Source organism: Pholis gunnellus, assembly GCF_910591455.1.
Source record: "Pholis gunnellus genome assembly, chromosome: 17".
Classification (NCBI taxonomy): Eukaryota; Metazoa; Chordata; class Actinopteri; order Perciformes; family Pholidae; genus Pholis; species Pholis gunnellus.
In genome coordinates, this window is record NC_136544.1 from 7,714,468 (window position 1) to 7,730,467 (window position 16,000).

Below are 16,000 nucleotides of genomic sequence, written 5' to 3' on the forward strand. Positions count from 1 at the left end.
GGCCGGGCGGGAGTGGGCCGTTTTCTCTCCCCCCCCCCCCCCCCCCTCCCCTCTGACACTCCTTGCCACGATGCCGGTGCGTCGGCAAGCTCCTCGCTTTCGGTGTCTCTCCTCTTCAGACCTGCTCCATTGCACCGAAATATCAACATACAAAAATGAAAACCCTGCAAAAGTGGATGACCTCACCTCTTCTCTCCACAGTGGCAACAGTCGGCCGCGCTGCCGGGTGGACTCGATTGACTCAAACTCGTGGTGTTGTTCCGTGCAAATTTCCTTAGAGTGTGTTTTTATTTTGTAGACATGCATAATAATCTACAAAAAGAAAAAAAGAAAAAAAAGAATATATTTGTCCCGTGTGAAGATATCCTGTTTGACTGAGAGAGCGGGGTTTGTGAGATGTTATTTGTGATGCAGCTCAGACATCTAACAGCTGAAAAAGAAATTCTTTCAGGCCGTCAGTGTTTCGTGACAGTGGGTGAGTTTCTTCATCGCTGGGTGCAGCAAGGTACCTATATAATGTTTATGTGGAGAATAACAGCACATTCTGCACTGTACCGGTAAAGGGAAAAATCTCATATTGACAATATCTTTACTACTAACCACCTCAACACTGTTCGCGCGCACACATACACACACACACAATGATGTCCCGCTGATGTTCAAATTAAAAATAAGAGTTCAAATCGTCTCCTCAATGTTCTAGTTTTATGTAGGCGCTCTACCGGCCACGTGCTGAAGCAACGTCTTCGGATTCAGAGGTAACCTAGTCGAAGAGGTCTTTCTTCTTCTTTGCTGTGCTGACCTCCGAGCCTTCTCGCACTCAACAAAAAAAAACAAAAAAAAAAGAATAGTGGCTCCTGAAGTGGAGGCCGAGGGGGGAGAAAGGCACAGAGAAGGAGAGAGAGAGAGAGAGAGACTGAGAAGTGAGTGAGGCAGTGGGGGGAGGTGGAGGGTGCGTTCAAGCACGGTAACCGTGAGTGACCGATTTTTCAGTTTCAGTGTCTCTGAGCTTCACTGGATGTCATCCATTCATTAGCTGCATTCTCACTGACACACAGGCATTATGGTAATATTTACTCAACATGGCGGCCTGACAGCTTGCTTGAGAATGAAACTGATTGGGTGAGTGACTTGGTCAATCACGACTGCACGTTTGTTTGTGTGTGTGTGTGTGTGTGTGTGTGTGTGTGTGTGTGTGTGTGTGTGTGTGCGTGTGCACGTGCGGGTATGGGTGTGTCTGTGCATACCAGTGAGCGTTTGCATTCTAGCATGTGCCGTGCCATCGTTCCTTTTCCAGAGTTATTCCGCGCTACAGCCAATGACAGATATTTTCCTCAGCAGCCAATGAGATTGTGCTCTGCAGGGTTGGGAGCCGCTATAGATATGACGAGAAGAACAAACAGCTTGTAAATGAAATCTATGACATGTTTGTCTATCTTATCTTTTGGAATTGTTGAATACATTTAAATAATAAATGGGATTTTTTGAGTGGCTTGTCTCACGAGAATTCTTGTATCCCAACTACGCTAATTAAGGGAAGATGATCTGTACAGGGTCTCATTTGCTGTGTGAGAATAACAAACTACAGTGCAAACAACATGTCTGGCAATGTGTTTCTTGTTCTGTTTAAATTAAGAATTTTGTGCAAATATTAAAAGAAAAGAAGATTTATCTGCAAGTCCCTCATCTCTCTTTTCTCTCCAAAAACTAAAGTATATTTAAAGAGATGGGTGTCGAGGGAGAGATGTCTGTGTTTATGCTCCTAAAGGGATCCTGTGGAGCTTCTCTCCATCTGGAAAGGTGCGCTCGGAGATAAAGACCCTCCAACTTTAGCAACATCCTGCGGTGGAGTAAAATGCCGTTCCTGAATGCTGATGAGTCCTTAAGGAAATGCAGGCTATTCCTCAATCGTCTTTTCACAGATTCTCATCAACAGAGGCACGATATATACCCGGCGAGGAAGTGTGGACGAAGGAGAAAAGACAAGCGGGGAGGAAAGATTGAGCGAGATAGAAGAGAAGCGGAATATGGTTTGACAAAGACAGATGGAGACAGGAGAGAAAGAGTAGGCCACAGAGAGAAGTAATGGGGAAGGGATGGATAGATAGATAGGGAGGGAGAAGGTAAAGAGAAAAATAAGGAAGACAGACAGAAGGAGGGGGGGGGGGGGTGCTGGTTGCCGATTCGGAGAGGAGAGGGAGGGGGACTGGATTGTTTTCAGGGTAGAGTGATTCCCTGTCGGGGCTGTGCGAGGTGTCAGGAGAGATTAGCCGGCGTGAAGTTGGAGGAGAAAGCGAGAGCTAGCTTGGATTGGACAAGTGTCAAGGACTGGACAGTCTTCAGATCTGGCAGGGATGGGATGTGACACTGGCTGCTTTGCTGGTCCGCACTACTTTGCCATTAAGGGAGCCAGTCACCCCTCTCTGAATCATTTCATCCGCTTCCCTGTAGCACATAACAAGCTAACGCACACTGGTGGGAATGAGAACGTCTTGTTTGATGGCACTAAATCGTTTCCACAGTCCTTTTGAAGACGTTATTACCAAAAACCAGCAGCCATCGCGGAAAAAGAAGCATCCACCAGCTGGGTTTTAGTGTTTGACATCGGGTCAGAATCTGTTTCGAAATGTTCTGCTTTGCACAAACGTGGGAAGTGGCTGCTCTTCAACACAAATGGACTTGAAGCTGTCAGAGCTTCTTACAAACGCAGATGGTGAAAGCAGTAATGGGGCGAAAGGAAAATTGATTTCCTGTTCATCATCCGCTTTGGAAAAAGGGGGCAACACGGCTCATGGAAAAAAGTGGGTCTCGCATTGTCGCAGCTCGGCTCTTAGAATAAAGAATAATAGAGTGCCGAAAATAACCAGAAACCATAACTCTGGAGTGTTTGCAGAGAGGAGATGTCTATCGGCCTGAATGCTGACCCAGTCTTACACACATTTCATGAGTTGGTGTTACTTATTTCATGCAGAACAACCCCTCCCTTTGCCACCACTCTGTGGCAAAACAAACTCACGATGGACGCAATGAGGAAAAGACAAACACATGCGACCAGAATTGATAATGATCCGGATGACCTACCAGACAGCCAGCCGTTTGTAGACATTGAAATGGGGCCAGAAACAAACTTTCCTCACACTAAAAAGCCACACAGAAGAGTTGAAAGGCATTCGAGACAAAGGCTGGAGACGAATGTTTCACTCAAAACAGACAAGTTCCTGTGAAGGAAGGACTGAATTGTCTCACTAAGATGTGCTGATCGATCTGCTTCTCTTGTCAATAACCTTCTGCAGTCTAAAGCCCCTTTGCCATTGCACAAAAAGCCCACTAAAAGCCACTAACATCTGGCGTTTGTCTACAGCGGGAAAAGCTACAATCGGCATTTATTCACAAGACAAATGACTCTGCAGCAGTCACAGGTATTTATCTACGAACGGCAGGGATGGAAACAAAGACAGCCGGGGTGGAAAAGCTAATATTTATGTGTGTTGAAGTGAAAGTATAATACATGAAATCAACAGGGATTGGGAAACATATTATGATCTATTAAAGTTAGAAGCATACAGTCAATGTATTCTCCTCAAAGCCACCAAGCTCCAGACAGAAAACAGTGATTTTACATCGGTGATCATAAAAAAAAAACGACTTCTGGATATGTCACCTGCATATCCTTATGAGAGAAAACTGGGCCCGGGTGTGTCCTGTAATGTAAAATGACAATTTAGTGTCCAAAACATTCTGTCTAATTATTCTAACGCACTGCATGCCTTGTCATGTTTGTATAGTTGAATCAAGTAACGTGTGAGATAAAATCCTCTGAATCCCGGTCTCTCGGGTTTGTTACGCCGATTAAATCAAGCTGTTACTTTATGTGATCTTGATGCTTGTATGTAATTTTACTAAGCATCTTCAACAGCAAGGTTTCAACCTTCTCTTCAAGATGCCCGCGTTGGCAGAAAATGTTGGCAGCCAGCTTAGACTCTCAAAAGGGTTCCATCTACAGCGATGCCTTTATAATTCGGACATGCATGCACTCCAGCACCATTCTTTTCTTTCTATGTTCAAGTCTGACCTTTTTCCCCTCTCACTTTCTTTATTCCACCTACTTTCTCCTCTCGTCACCGTGCCCTGCCTTTAACCTGGTATGACAAACACAAAGGTTAGAGGAGCGGACAGCTGTTAGCGGACCGGCCTGCTTCTGCCGCCCCAGAGCCGCTCCTATATGAGCAAACGAATACACACAGGGGCCTCTGCATGATAGTGCAGTCACACATTAACACTGTCAACCTTGCTCTGTTCGCTCCTGCGATCGCGCATGATTCCCTTAGTCAGTTCGGGTTGCATTTGAGGGGGAAGCCTTTCCCAGTTGTCCCTGGATGGTCTGAAGCTGCCAGGCCAGGTGTACTCTGCAGTCACTCCCTGAAGCCGGGGGGAAGGCGGCCGAGCTGAGCTCCCAGACTCCTCGGACCGTGTGACCGCGTGACACCGTGACCCCCCCCCCCACACACACACACACACACACACACCCCGCCGCTCCACTGCCTCGCACACACTTGTTTCACACGGCAACAACATGGTTTCTTGGCCACAACAGAATCGAAAGTTAACTCTCAGAACTTCCCAGGCACCTCTGACCTCCACACTTTTTTTCCCAGACTTTAACTCGCCACAACCGTCGTCTTGCCCTCTTAAACCCCTCGCACTTTCATTCTTTGCAAACGTCTGATCGCGGCCTGCGCCGCTCCTTACACGCTGCAGGCAGAAACAGACAGGATGCAATGCGGTAAATGTTTCTCACATTCTCCATCTCCTCCGCCCTCACAGCGAAAAAACGCCGCGGCATCCTCACACGTTGCAGCGCCGCATCTCCAGAGAACTCACTGTAAAGAGAGATAAAAAAGCACAAACAAACATCCAACATGCCTTTTTTTTTCCTCCCTTCAGCAGGCTGAGTGCATTAGTGACCTTTCAAAGCGCTGCCTCCCTAGCGCTTTGCACACACCCCAAAGAAGAACAAACTACTAATAGGGCTAAAAAACTGACACACTTTAAACAAAGATCAAACCATTTCTTGGCTGTGAGGCAGTGCTTGCTCCATTAATGGTATTCAATTATGTAGCAAAGACAAACAAACAAATCTCTGTAGTCAAACAGCAGCCAAATGTTTAAACGATTGTGCGGAATGAGGACCACAAATATGTAAAAATACTGTTTTGCTTTTTCTATACAGTATTAGGTGCTCCAGTCTATTAGATCTAGATCTATTCCCTCATTTCAAACAACAAGCGTGACTTTGCCTGCTTCACTCCATTTCTTTTCTCATACGAATGGGAAATAAAAGGCTCGGAATCTGTAGAAAAAACAGCGATGGAAAGAGATTGAGGACACCGAATACAGTATGAAACAGATTAGATTTACTGTTTGGTTCAGGGAAAACACAGGGTTGTGGAGTGCACTCGAAATGGGCAACTTGCAGAAATGGAAGTATTTGTTTTCTTCATCTACAAAATGACCTTATTGGTTAGAATCGTGGGAGGCAGTAAGCTCACACCGTGTGACTCTAATTGCAGCGAATCTGTGTGTGTGCACGTGAGCGTGCGCGCGGAGAGCGCGGTGGTGTTTGCGTGAGCGGACATCAGACAGAGCTGCAGGGCCCACGGCGCTGCGGCGAGGTGGATAGGGTCAGAATTGCAGAAGCCAGATGTCAAAGAGGAGATATTACCCTCCACATTACTCCCACTCAGCCGGGATAGGCTATTACATGCTGCGTTTCAGACATTAGCATGCAGATAAAATAAATATTGACAAGTAAGAGAAGTAGTCCCCCTTAGCTGGCAAATTAAGAGACTGTGAACAACACACAAAAACCTCTCCAGAACGTGCAACCAGGAAATACGTAATCACGCCAAACTTCTGATGAAACACCAAAAAAGACAACAGATTCTTGCATAACTGTGAGCAGTCTGCTCGTACTGAGTAATAACTACCCAAATTTAGCTGGTTGCACTCTCTCCTGCTGCTTCTCGCGGTCTGATGGATGTGTGGCGTGCTAGTCACGCCGCCTTGTGTCACCTGTGCTGCGCTCGCTCCGGGCAGGGAGACAGGGAGAGAGCCATGGGAGGTCTGGAGGAGGCCATGAGAGGGGGAGAAACGGACATCTGTGATTAACGCACACAGACACGTGTCAGTGTGGAGCATTCGCTGCGAGGCGCGCTGGGAGACGCTCACACACAACCTGCTCCCCACAGCAGAAGTTTGCCTAAATAAAGACACGGATAAAGTGTGGGGGGGGGGGGGGAAATGCGGGGAGGCCGCGGGCAGCGCGTGGAAAACGTGAGCGCCTTGCACAGCAAGAGTGGAAGTAAATGAATAAGATTGGGTGAAAATGACATGTCAGGCTCAAGTGAAAGGCGTGCAGCTGTCTGCACAGGTGCATGTGCACGAGCATCGTCATCGCTCGCACAGAGCCACATGCATCACACGCCTCCCCTTTGTTGTGTGCTATGAACGGTGAAGTGTCTGTAGTGTCTTCTCTGGAGACGTGCCAATTTAATAAGGTGGTGGTGGGGGGGGGGGGGGGCTGGCATGACAATTTCATCATTCTTGTCTAATACCACATATTTAGATTACACACAGCCCTCTCTCTCTCTCTCTCTCTCTCTCCCTCTCTCTCTCTCTCTCTCTCTCAACAAGCTAATTCTCTGGAAAAGTGTCGATAACAACAAAAACAAGGAGTCAGATGAGCACACAGTTTTTAGACAAGCCCCATTTCGGGGAGGAAACAAAGGTGAACGGTGAAAGTATTGGCCAAAAATGTCTGTTGCAAACATCCGTCTATCGCATTGACCTCCAAATACAGAGTTGGCTCGTTTACCACCAGTCTGATCATCTAATGGCTCATGTTTCTTTGGTACTATGTCGTCCAGGTCTCAGAACATACAAACGTAGAAATAAATCAATACAAATAAAAGACTAGATGGCTCCTCCTCCTTAACTGAATGCATTAAACTGGTGATCTGCTGGGAATAAGACAACCTTTCAAATAAACAGGCGAGGGCAGTGCAAGGTGAAGGAGACCACAGGGGAGGCCAAAAAAAAACTAAACCAACAACATTATCCCCCATCTGTACCTGGCTCACAACTTCCAATCCTGATGTAAACTTCAGTCGTTAAGGGGACGCTTTGAAGAGTCTTGGTCTCTGAGGAGTTACACAAGCAGAAATACACGCACACGCACACATATATACACACACTTTTGGGAATGTTTCCACGGAGAGATTCAGTGAGCCATCTGCCAAATTAGGCCATGAGCCACGAGCCAACAACTTCACTGTTCTATTCAATTTTCAATTACTGGGCTGGAGGCTTAAGTACAAGGTCTGTACACACACATTCGAACACATGCACACATTAATACAATAGATTTTTGTGAAAACTTTTTTTTTTACCACGCGCATTCCAATATGAGATAAGATGAATCATGCAAAGGCGGCTGACTTATTCATAATCTTTCCATAATGGATAACGTACATGGTACAACTACTTCTTTGGATCTCAACACATTTCTCACGAAGATGCAACAGCGACGAGATGCAACAGCTTAAGTGAGAAATCACCTCCGGAGGGGACAACTCGCATGTCAACATTGATCGGCGCACGTGCCGCGCACACGAGCATCCAAACGTACGATGAATTCTGTTCATTAACAAACACGTAGGGAGAAACCGCCAGAGCCAGCAGCAGAGCTGCTCTTGTACCCGGCGCCAGCCACGTCTCCCTTCCAAAATGTCAGAGGCGCACATGGCGGGGAGGGTGTGAGGTGATAAACGAACCCGACTGAAAATGTCAGAGTGTCACCCGTTGCCATGACAGCCAGCAAAGTTTGGCAAGGACTGGAGTGCTACAGCCAAAGGCCAGCTTATTTGCTACAGCTAATTGAGCCTGTGGTTTCTAGTATGAACACATACAGGCGTGTGCTGGAAAAAGATGCTGGAAAATCTGCTTTTCCGTATTGACAAAAATAACAAACAGAAAATAACACTCCTTCCTCTTTATTTTGGGCTGTTCCTGTTAGGGGTCACCACAGCGGATCATCTATTTCCATAGATCCGGTCTGGTGTGGACATTTTTTTAAAGATTTTAGGATCTGAATATTTGATTTGACGTCAAATATTCGGTTTACACCAGATTGACACAACCCTACCATTCACAACGCCCGGGGAGGGATACGTGTTTTGGTAAGAAAATGACAGTCCTGCATGATTTAAATAGACGGTGACAGTGACAGTAATCAGTGACACCAGACTAAGAAGAAAGTGGAGAAAAGGGCAGATGGAGGGATGCAAACTCTCTAAGGGAACATTTGAGGTTTCTGTGATCAGACGTCAGTCATCGGTGCGCCCACTCTAAGGCCACAGTTACATGTAAAACCTTTTGATGCAGAGAGGTTCAATCTTCTTAAACCTGGAGCAGTTTGCTTGAACAACATTGTGTCTATCCATAATACCTCATGTGCTGATTGACCAGAAATATGGAAACACCTGTATGACATAATGCAATACAATAGCCAAGGATTGCAAGCTTGAGTTTGTTAGACTCAGCACTATCGTTTTTAGGTTGTACTCTGTGGTGACATTATATTGGCAGGTGTTTTTCAAATTATTACTGAGTTTTATAAAGGTAGTATTTATTACTTGACCATTGGATTGGATTGTATCACTGTACTGTGTAATGGGGTTTCTAGTTGGCAGGATATCTTAAAACTAAACAGATTTTAGTGACATTTGGTGGAAACTTAAGATAAAGAACCAAGAAAGATTTGATTATTTGAAAAAGATCTGGGGGAAAAGAGTGAAACCTACTTGCTTGTTCTGGAGTTTATGACCATATCATATAATTTCCACCCACAAATGTCAATTAATCAAGAATTAATTATGAAATAAATTACATGTAAAAGCATTTTCCCTACATACATTTTTCCAAACATGTTTCCCTATAATTAGATAGATAGATAGACAATTCTCTGAAAAACAAGAAGGCAATATAAATGTCGTCTTCATACTTCAAATAATTTATAATTGCAAAATGTAATTGCAGCCAAATGCACACAATGCATTAACATAGCGATCATGCAACATTTTAACTGCAGGAACAAAGATCTGTCTTTTTCTGTTTTGAGTATTAAATAAAAAGGATCTTTTGTAAATAAAAATGTAAATTACTATGATTAATTCTTTTTTCTTTTCTTCTCTTTTTTCCAAACTGATAAATTGTACTCTGAAGTCACAATTGCCAGCCAGTGTTTTTCTGGTGCTTTCTGGCTGTGTGATGCAGCTGCTGACTTTGTTCCTAGAGGCGGGTATGTTGACTAGTTATTATGGAAATAAATTACTATACTTTGCAAAAACTTTGCTCTTGCCAGCAGTTACAAATGTTAAGTCAAGTACAGCATACTTAAAAATGAGATATCACTTCCAGAATTTGAAAGCATAAAGGCAAGTTTTAAAAGACCGAACCTCCGTTTTGGGAATTCATTTGTAGTTGTGTTTAGATTTAGGTTAATATACTCAATCTGTCTTTGTAATTTTTGTAATTGTAACCAACCACATGAACCCGCATAGATTCTGACCAAGCACAGCACGGGCCAGAGCCAAATTAATAATCAGAATTTCTGACCATTAGCCGCCGCTCGTTAACGGACGGGATCAGAGCCTTGCATGCGGATATACTGGGGTTGGATTGCCTAAAAAGCTGCAACGATAATTTACCAACAGCTGAGCGTATGTGCCAAACTGAGTCATCGGTTGCCTGTTACAACGGTTTCCGCTGGTAACGACATCCCCCGAGCCTCGGTGGCGCAAAGGCATTGACCCGTCTTCACCGTTCCCCCCTAGTTATTACTGCTAGCTCTATCAGAACTGTTGCTGCTGTTAGCACCGTTAGCTGCTAGCCGCCGGCCGTGTGCAGGCAGGCAACCCTGGCTGTATGGGTTGTAGCTGCTGTAGTAGTGGACCAATCACTATCGAGTACCGATACCCAGCCCGAGATAACAGGCATTTGTGACACGATCTCCGTCATGCTCTTTCATATGCCATTTATATGAAATAGCGATCGTATAACATTTCTCCTTATTAATGAGAGGCGGGAGTCTGTTCTAGGAAACTGCCGTCAGTGTCGTGATTTTCAAACAGCAATGAAAAATGAATGAGACAATGTTGATATGCGAATTATGCACAACTGTTTTTTTTGTCACAGGGCTGGGCGATAATTCAATGTGATAAATTATTTCAATGAAATCCTATTACTAACTAATCACATAATAACTTAAATGTCTCAGAATATATGAATTGATAATAACTCACCTCAGTAGTTAAATCAATGTGCATGCATGTAAACATAGTCAGTGTATAGCGGAAATATTTATTTATTTTTTCTCTATAATCTCACTTGAAATACTCCGTGCTTTGCATTCGTATTTCATTTACACATATATAAAAATAGGCTTTACCATGTTGTTATTTCATATTGTCTATATTGAATTACCTGAAAACATGCTATATATCGTGGGAGTTGCTTTTGCATTCCCAAATGCTTACAGCAAATTGCATTATAACTGTGAGACACATTCCCATATCTACACCATCTGGTTACTTAAGTAACTCTTCTTAAACATTTGTATTGTTTAGTGCGAGCTGCACAGTGGCCCAGTGGAAAGCAGTGGGACGTTTCTGTGTGGAGTGTGTTACGTTATCCCCGTGTCTGTTACCTTAACCAGCGTACTCTCTACAACACTGATTTGTGAACTTTTGAAGTATGAGAGCTTCGCTCAATCATCTCCAGATTATTATCCTCATGTATCATCTTTACAGAGAGAACGGCCGCGTGTTTCTCAGAGTGGGGTGCTAAAGCTGCTAACAGAGGTAATGAATCTTCATTAATTGGCCGAGCGTCTTTCACAGTCGTCTACTGTAGGTCCCTGGACACAAACTTACCAGCGTAGGTAGAAAAGGTCATTGCTTTTGCACTGTCCTCTTTGTTTGCATAAAGTTGAAGGAATGATACTAAGAGAGAATGGAATCTTAAACATTAGCAAAAAAGAATGTAAATAGCCTCAAAATGTAAAGGTTTTTTGTCTGCTGTTTTGTCTTTAAAAAACAAATTAAAAATTAGCTAAAGTCGGCTGAATGCCTCTACTAACCATGTTGCAGTTTACATCCACGTCCGTCCAAAATGTCATGACTTCTTCATTTTATCCTCAACTATCCTACCGTGTGAAATTGTCACAATTAGCATATGACTTCTTGGGTTGCAGCCAAAAACGTGTTTGTGAGGTCACAGCTAACCTTTTACCACCAAATTCTAATGAGATCAACCTTGAGTGAAAGTGGACAAATTTGAAAAGAAATTCCCCCCGGGCGTTCCCGAGGTATCGCGTTCATGAGAATGGACCGGACGGACAGATGGACATGAAAACATACCTTACTCTGCATTCAGGGATTATTTATATTTAAGATATGGCATGTTGTAAATCTATTATTTCCATTTCTTCACTGACATATAAAACAGATCATGAATGTAGATCAGACCAGTTTCTATCTATTAATTAGTGGTTTCTTGCTGCCCTGTGATTTAGTCGACATTTATCTTTCCGTGCTTCATATATGAAAAGTCTAATTCGCTCAATTATCGCCAAGCGGCCTCAAGAGGTGATGAGTTTGCACAGACCGTCCCTCAACACTTTCTTGCAGCTTTAGCATGAAGCAAAGAGGAGAAAAGAGGCTCCTGTCTGAACTCAGAAGTGAAATAAAAAGGAGCTACAAAATGATGATCATAGTGGGTTTTTCTTTTTAAATAGCAACCTTTTCAATCCAAACAGGGTGAGTGGGTTATATATTTTTTATTTTCTCTCAGGGGAGAGAAGTGTGAATGTTTGACAGCACATAGAAGGGTATTTTTTCTCCAGCTTTATGTTTCATTTCGTACCTTGCAAAGCTGCGAGCAGTGAACCAGCACATTAACTCTTGAACCTTTTCACCTACGAACAAATGTAAACCCCCCCCCCCCCCCCCCCCCCCCCCCCCCCGTCTCAAGGCGAGATACTGCAGGCATAAACATCGTTTTTTTTTATGCCCTGGTCAATTTTGAGAGTTTGAGCTATTATGATTTCCAAAATGTCTTCTTTCAGACTAGTGGAAAGAAAACATCCAAAGTAGACATTGCTGTGTTTATTTTGCAACTTTGTCGTATGTGGATTTCTCTTAAATTGACCGAAAGTTTGCATACTATAATGCGTCATTTGCATCTTTAAACATAACATTTACGGAAATTTGATATAAGTAATCAACTGGGGAAGTTCACCGGGAGTGTTTTGCAAAATGTAGTGCTACTTACAATAGGTCATTTGAGAGTTTTACTGCATACTCTGAGGAAGATTCCCTCTGTAAAAATCTTTCACTCTAATATGTCAACAAAACTTTGAACCTGGCTTCAACGAATGTTCAGATTTCTGTTCTGTAAATGTATGCAAATTTGAATATTTGATAAGATAAAGCCAATATTTAAACATATCTTTACAGAAAACTTGTAATACTAGAAATAATTGACTTGAAAGAAATAATCAACTGAGGGAAATGTCATGAAGATATCTGTTAGTTATCTTTTCTGTTACCCTATATTCATCTGCAGTGTCTCCCCATAATGCCTATTTCACACTACACAACAACAACACCTTCTGCTCCCAGAACGTTTTTTGGAGCTCCCGGACAAAACTGCCAGATCAGAGGGAAATCCACGTTGGCTCGGTGCTGCACATCGGCGCTTGAGCAGGCTGTTTGTGATCAAGTGTGCTGACGACATCAACGAGTAACGACAACACAAAAGGTAGTTCGGAGACCCTATTGAGGATTGTATTGTGTGACCCCCCCCCCCCCCCTTGTCGCCGGTCCGTCACGTAGCGTGAAAACCACAACGGCCGCAAGATTCCAAAACTACTTGCAGTGTGGTCAATTTCATCAAGTTTAGTTGGCTTGTATTGTTGGATTCATCCCCGATCACAATGACAGAAAGTCATGCTGACAAGTTTGTACAAAAAGCACGTCTTTGATCCCTCAAATCCCTCTCGCTGTTTACTCGTGATTTGATATGAGTTGACTCAGTCCAAGTAGAATCAATTATGAGGATTTGTTTGCTTTGTTTACTTTGTTCTTGAAGAACAGACAAACGCCTGAGGCTCCGCCACTTATCTAGCTAATACAGTCAGTGTAAGTGTGAAGACTGAGCCTGTGAAAATCCAGAGGTTACGAAAACCCTCACACAGAAAGACGAGCAAACAGATGACTGATATTGTGACGTCTGGCAGTGAGTCTGACAGCGCGTGCCTCTCACACACTGGCTTGTGCAACACAGTCAACACAATCGCCTTCTGATCCGCAAAAAGGCCAAGTGTTGACTTTGACAAAGGCCAAATCTATTCTCACGCTCTTCCAATTCCACTCTTCCCTGTCTTCCTCCTTTCACCTCTTTACCTGTATTACTTATTGGTTTTTCCATGTTTTTTGTGCGCGAATATGCAAATTCACAATGGTGTACATTAAGGCTGCGACTAACAATTGGCGATCAGTTTCCGATTATTTTCTCACTTAATCAGTTTATAAAGCAGCAGAAAATTTGGAAAAATGTCCATCTCGGTTTCTAAGAGTCCAAAGTCACGTCCCAATCGTGTTGTTTTGTCCAACTAAAAGTCCAAAACCCAAAGATTTTCAATTCACAAAGAGATCATAGACAATATAAAATGTGAATGTCATCCATAGGTTTCTGGAGAGTCATTGTGAAGCATTGTGGGTGGCTCTCGCTGTTACCATCCTGGCAGTGACGACAGTGCCTAACTCTAAAAGAGCTGGATTGTCGATGACATAGCAGAGGAGACAGCTGGCGACCTGGTACTCAAAGCCACCACGCCCTCAAGTATACATTTAAGCTTTAATATAATGTTAACGGGGGAGGTATACAAAATCACCCCCAAAACTGACCAAAACCAATTTTCTTTTGTACCAGGCTGTAAGCATGTTTGTTTCTGCAGCGAGGTTAGGCATTTCAACATGGGGGTCTATGGGGATTGACTTGTTTTTGAGGGGCCGACCTCGAGTGGCTATTTAGGGAAGTGCAGTATTTTGAACGGAGGAAAGCAGGAAATCAACATATTTCAGAGGCTGAAAACAGCCATTTTTACATTTTTTGCATGAAATAATGACTTCAATAATTAATCAATTAGCAAAATAGTAGCTCATTATTTTTCTGTTGACTAATTGCTTCATGGACTAATTGTTGCAGCGCTACTGTATTGATCCCACTTGCCATGAAAATATGAAAATAATTTAGATGCTTAGATTTTTTTCTTTCAGTGGTTAATGCAGAGGGTTATTTTGAGCTTTTTCCCAGTATGAGGAATCTGGTGGCGAGACAAGATGAAAACATGTATTGGCATCAAAGTCTCCAGGGGATAAATGCCCAGTGTACCTGAAGCTCTCACTCTGCCTGGCTTTTACCAGCCTGTGTTTCTGTCCAGGCCACTGGATTCTTCCAGGATAAAAAAAAAATCTTTTCTCTCTCTGTCTGCCTCTACTGGGCTGTTTCTCTGTAGCGCCACGGGGGAACAGTGAGACCAAGAGTGAGCCTCCGAGGGCAAATTATGTACATTTAAATGAACCGTTTCCTTGAGTCTGCTCAGCTCAGCGCTGAGAGAGAGTTCAGACGGAACGGAGCTGGAACAGGGGGTTGAGAGGATGTGTGTGTGTGTGTGTGTGTGTGTGTGTGTGTGTGAGAGAGATAGAGAGAGTGTATCAGGAATACACACGGTGCAGCCCTGAATAGGGGTGCAAAAACTTGAGTGGACCCCAGGCCCTCGCCTAGCCTTAATAGCTTTCCTGTCCACCTCCTCCTGCTGCATTAGAGGTACATTTCCACTCTCGGGGGGGGGGGGGGATGGTCCTTCTTTTATATATTTTATTTATTCTATTTTCTATCCCTGCCCTAATGCCAGGGCTTCACTTCACAGAGGTGCTGCTGCAAGGCTCACTTCAAAAGCCACCTAAACCGTCCTGCAGGGGCTTGGTGGCGATGGACAGACAAGGTTTCAGCAACAATCAGTCCTGCTCACGCACTCACCCACACACACACACACACACACACACAGACACACACCTGTGGCTTTGTTTCACATTCAGACAATGCATCACGGAGCCTCCTTTGTTTGTCAGGCTGTTCCATTATTTACCTCCTCTCCTTCCCCGTCCACCTGGGCCTTCGGATGCCATTTATCATCCCTGAGAAACCTTGCGTCCGCTCGAACTTGAAAACCTGATGAATAAGTAAACTAGTTCCTCCGCACTGACGCCACACTTCCTGTCCCTTTCACGGGAACAAAGACAAAGAGCTGGGATGCAGTGCCGCAGTCACAGCCCTGTGTGGACTCCACACAAACCAGACTGTGCAGACTTTAAATCCCCCCCCCCCCCCCCCCTCCCTTTAAAGAAAAAATATACTCCCTGACCTCGAAAAAAGCTTTCCTTTGATTCCCGAAGCCTTTAAACTGCTTTCAGAATTTTTCTACAAGTCATTAAAGTCATTAAGCTACGTGATAAGAAGAACTCAGAAATGGTGGTAAATCGGCCCCTTGCGAGATTTCACCGCCTCTTGCTTTATCCGCTGCTCTTATACTATCTGCGCTGTGTAGCTTAGTCTACAAGTACAACCCACCGTCAGCTCCCGTCCTCAGCTCGGGCTTTTTCTCCAGCGAGCTTCCATACAGTCCGCTGCCCGCCAGCCTGTCAGGCAGCGCTGTCTAAGCATTCCTGTCTATCCAATGAGCTGGAGTCAGCCAAATATCTGATCTGCCGTTAGTACTTCACCCGGCTGGCCCCCCACGCCCTGGGGCTCGGGGTGTGTGTGTGTGTGGGGGGGGGGGGGGGGGGGGGTACCAGGGAAGATGGGTGCGCTGTCCTGT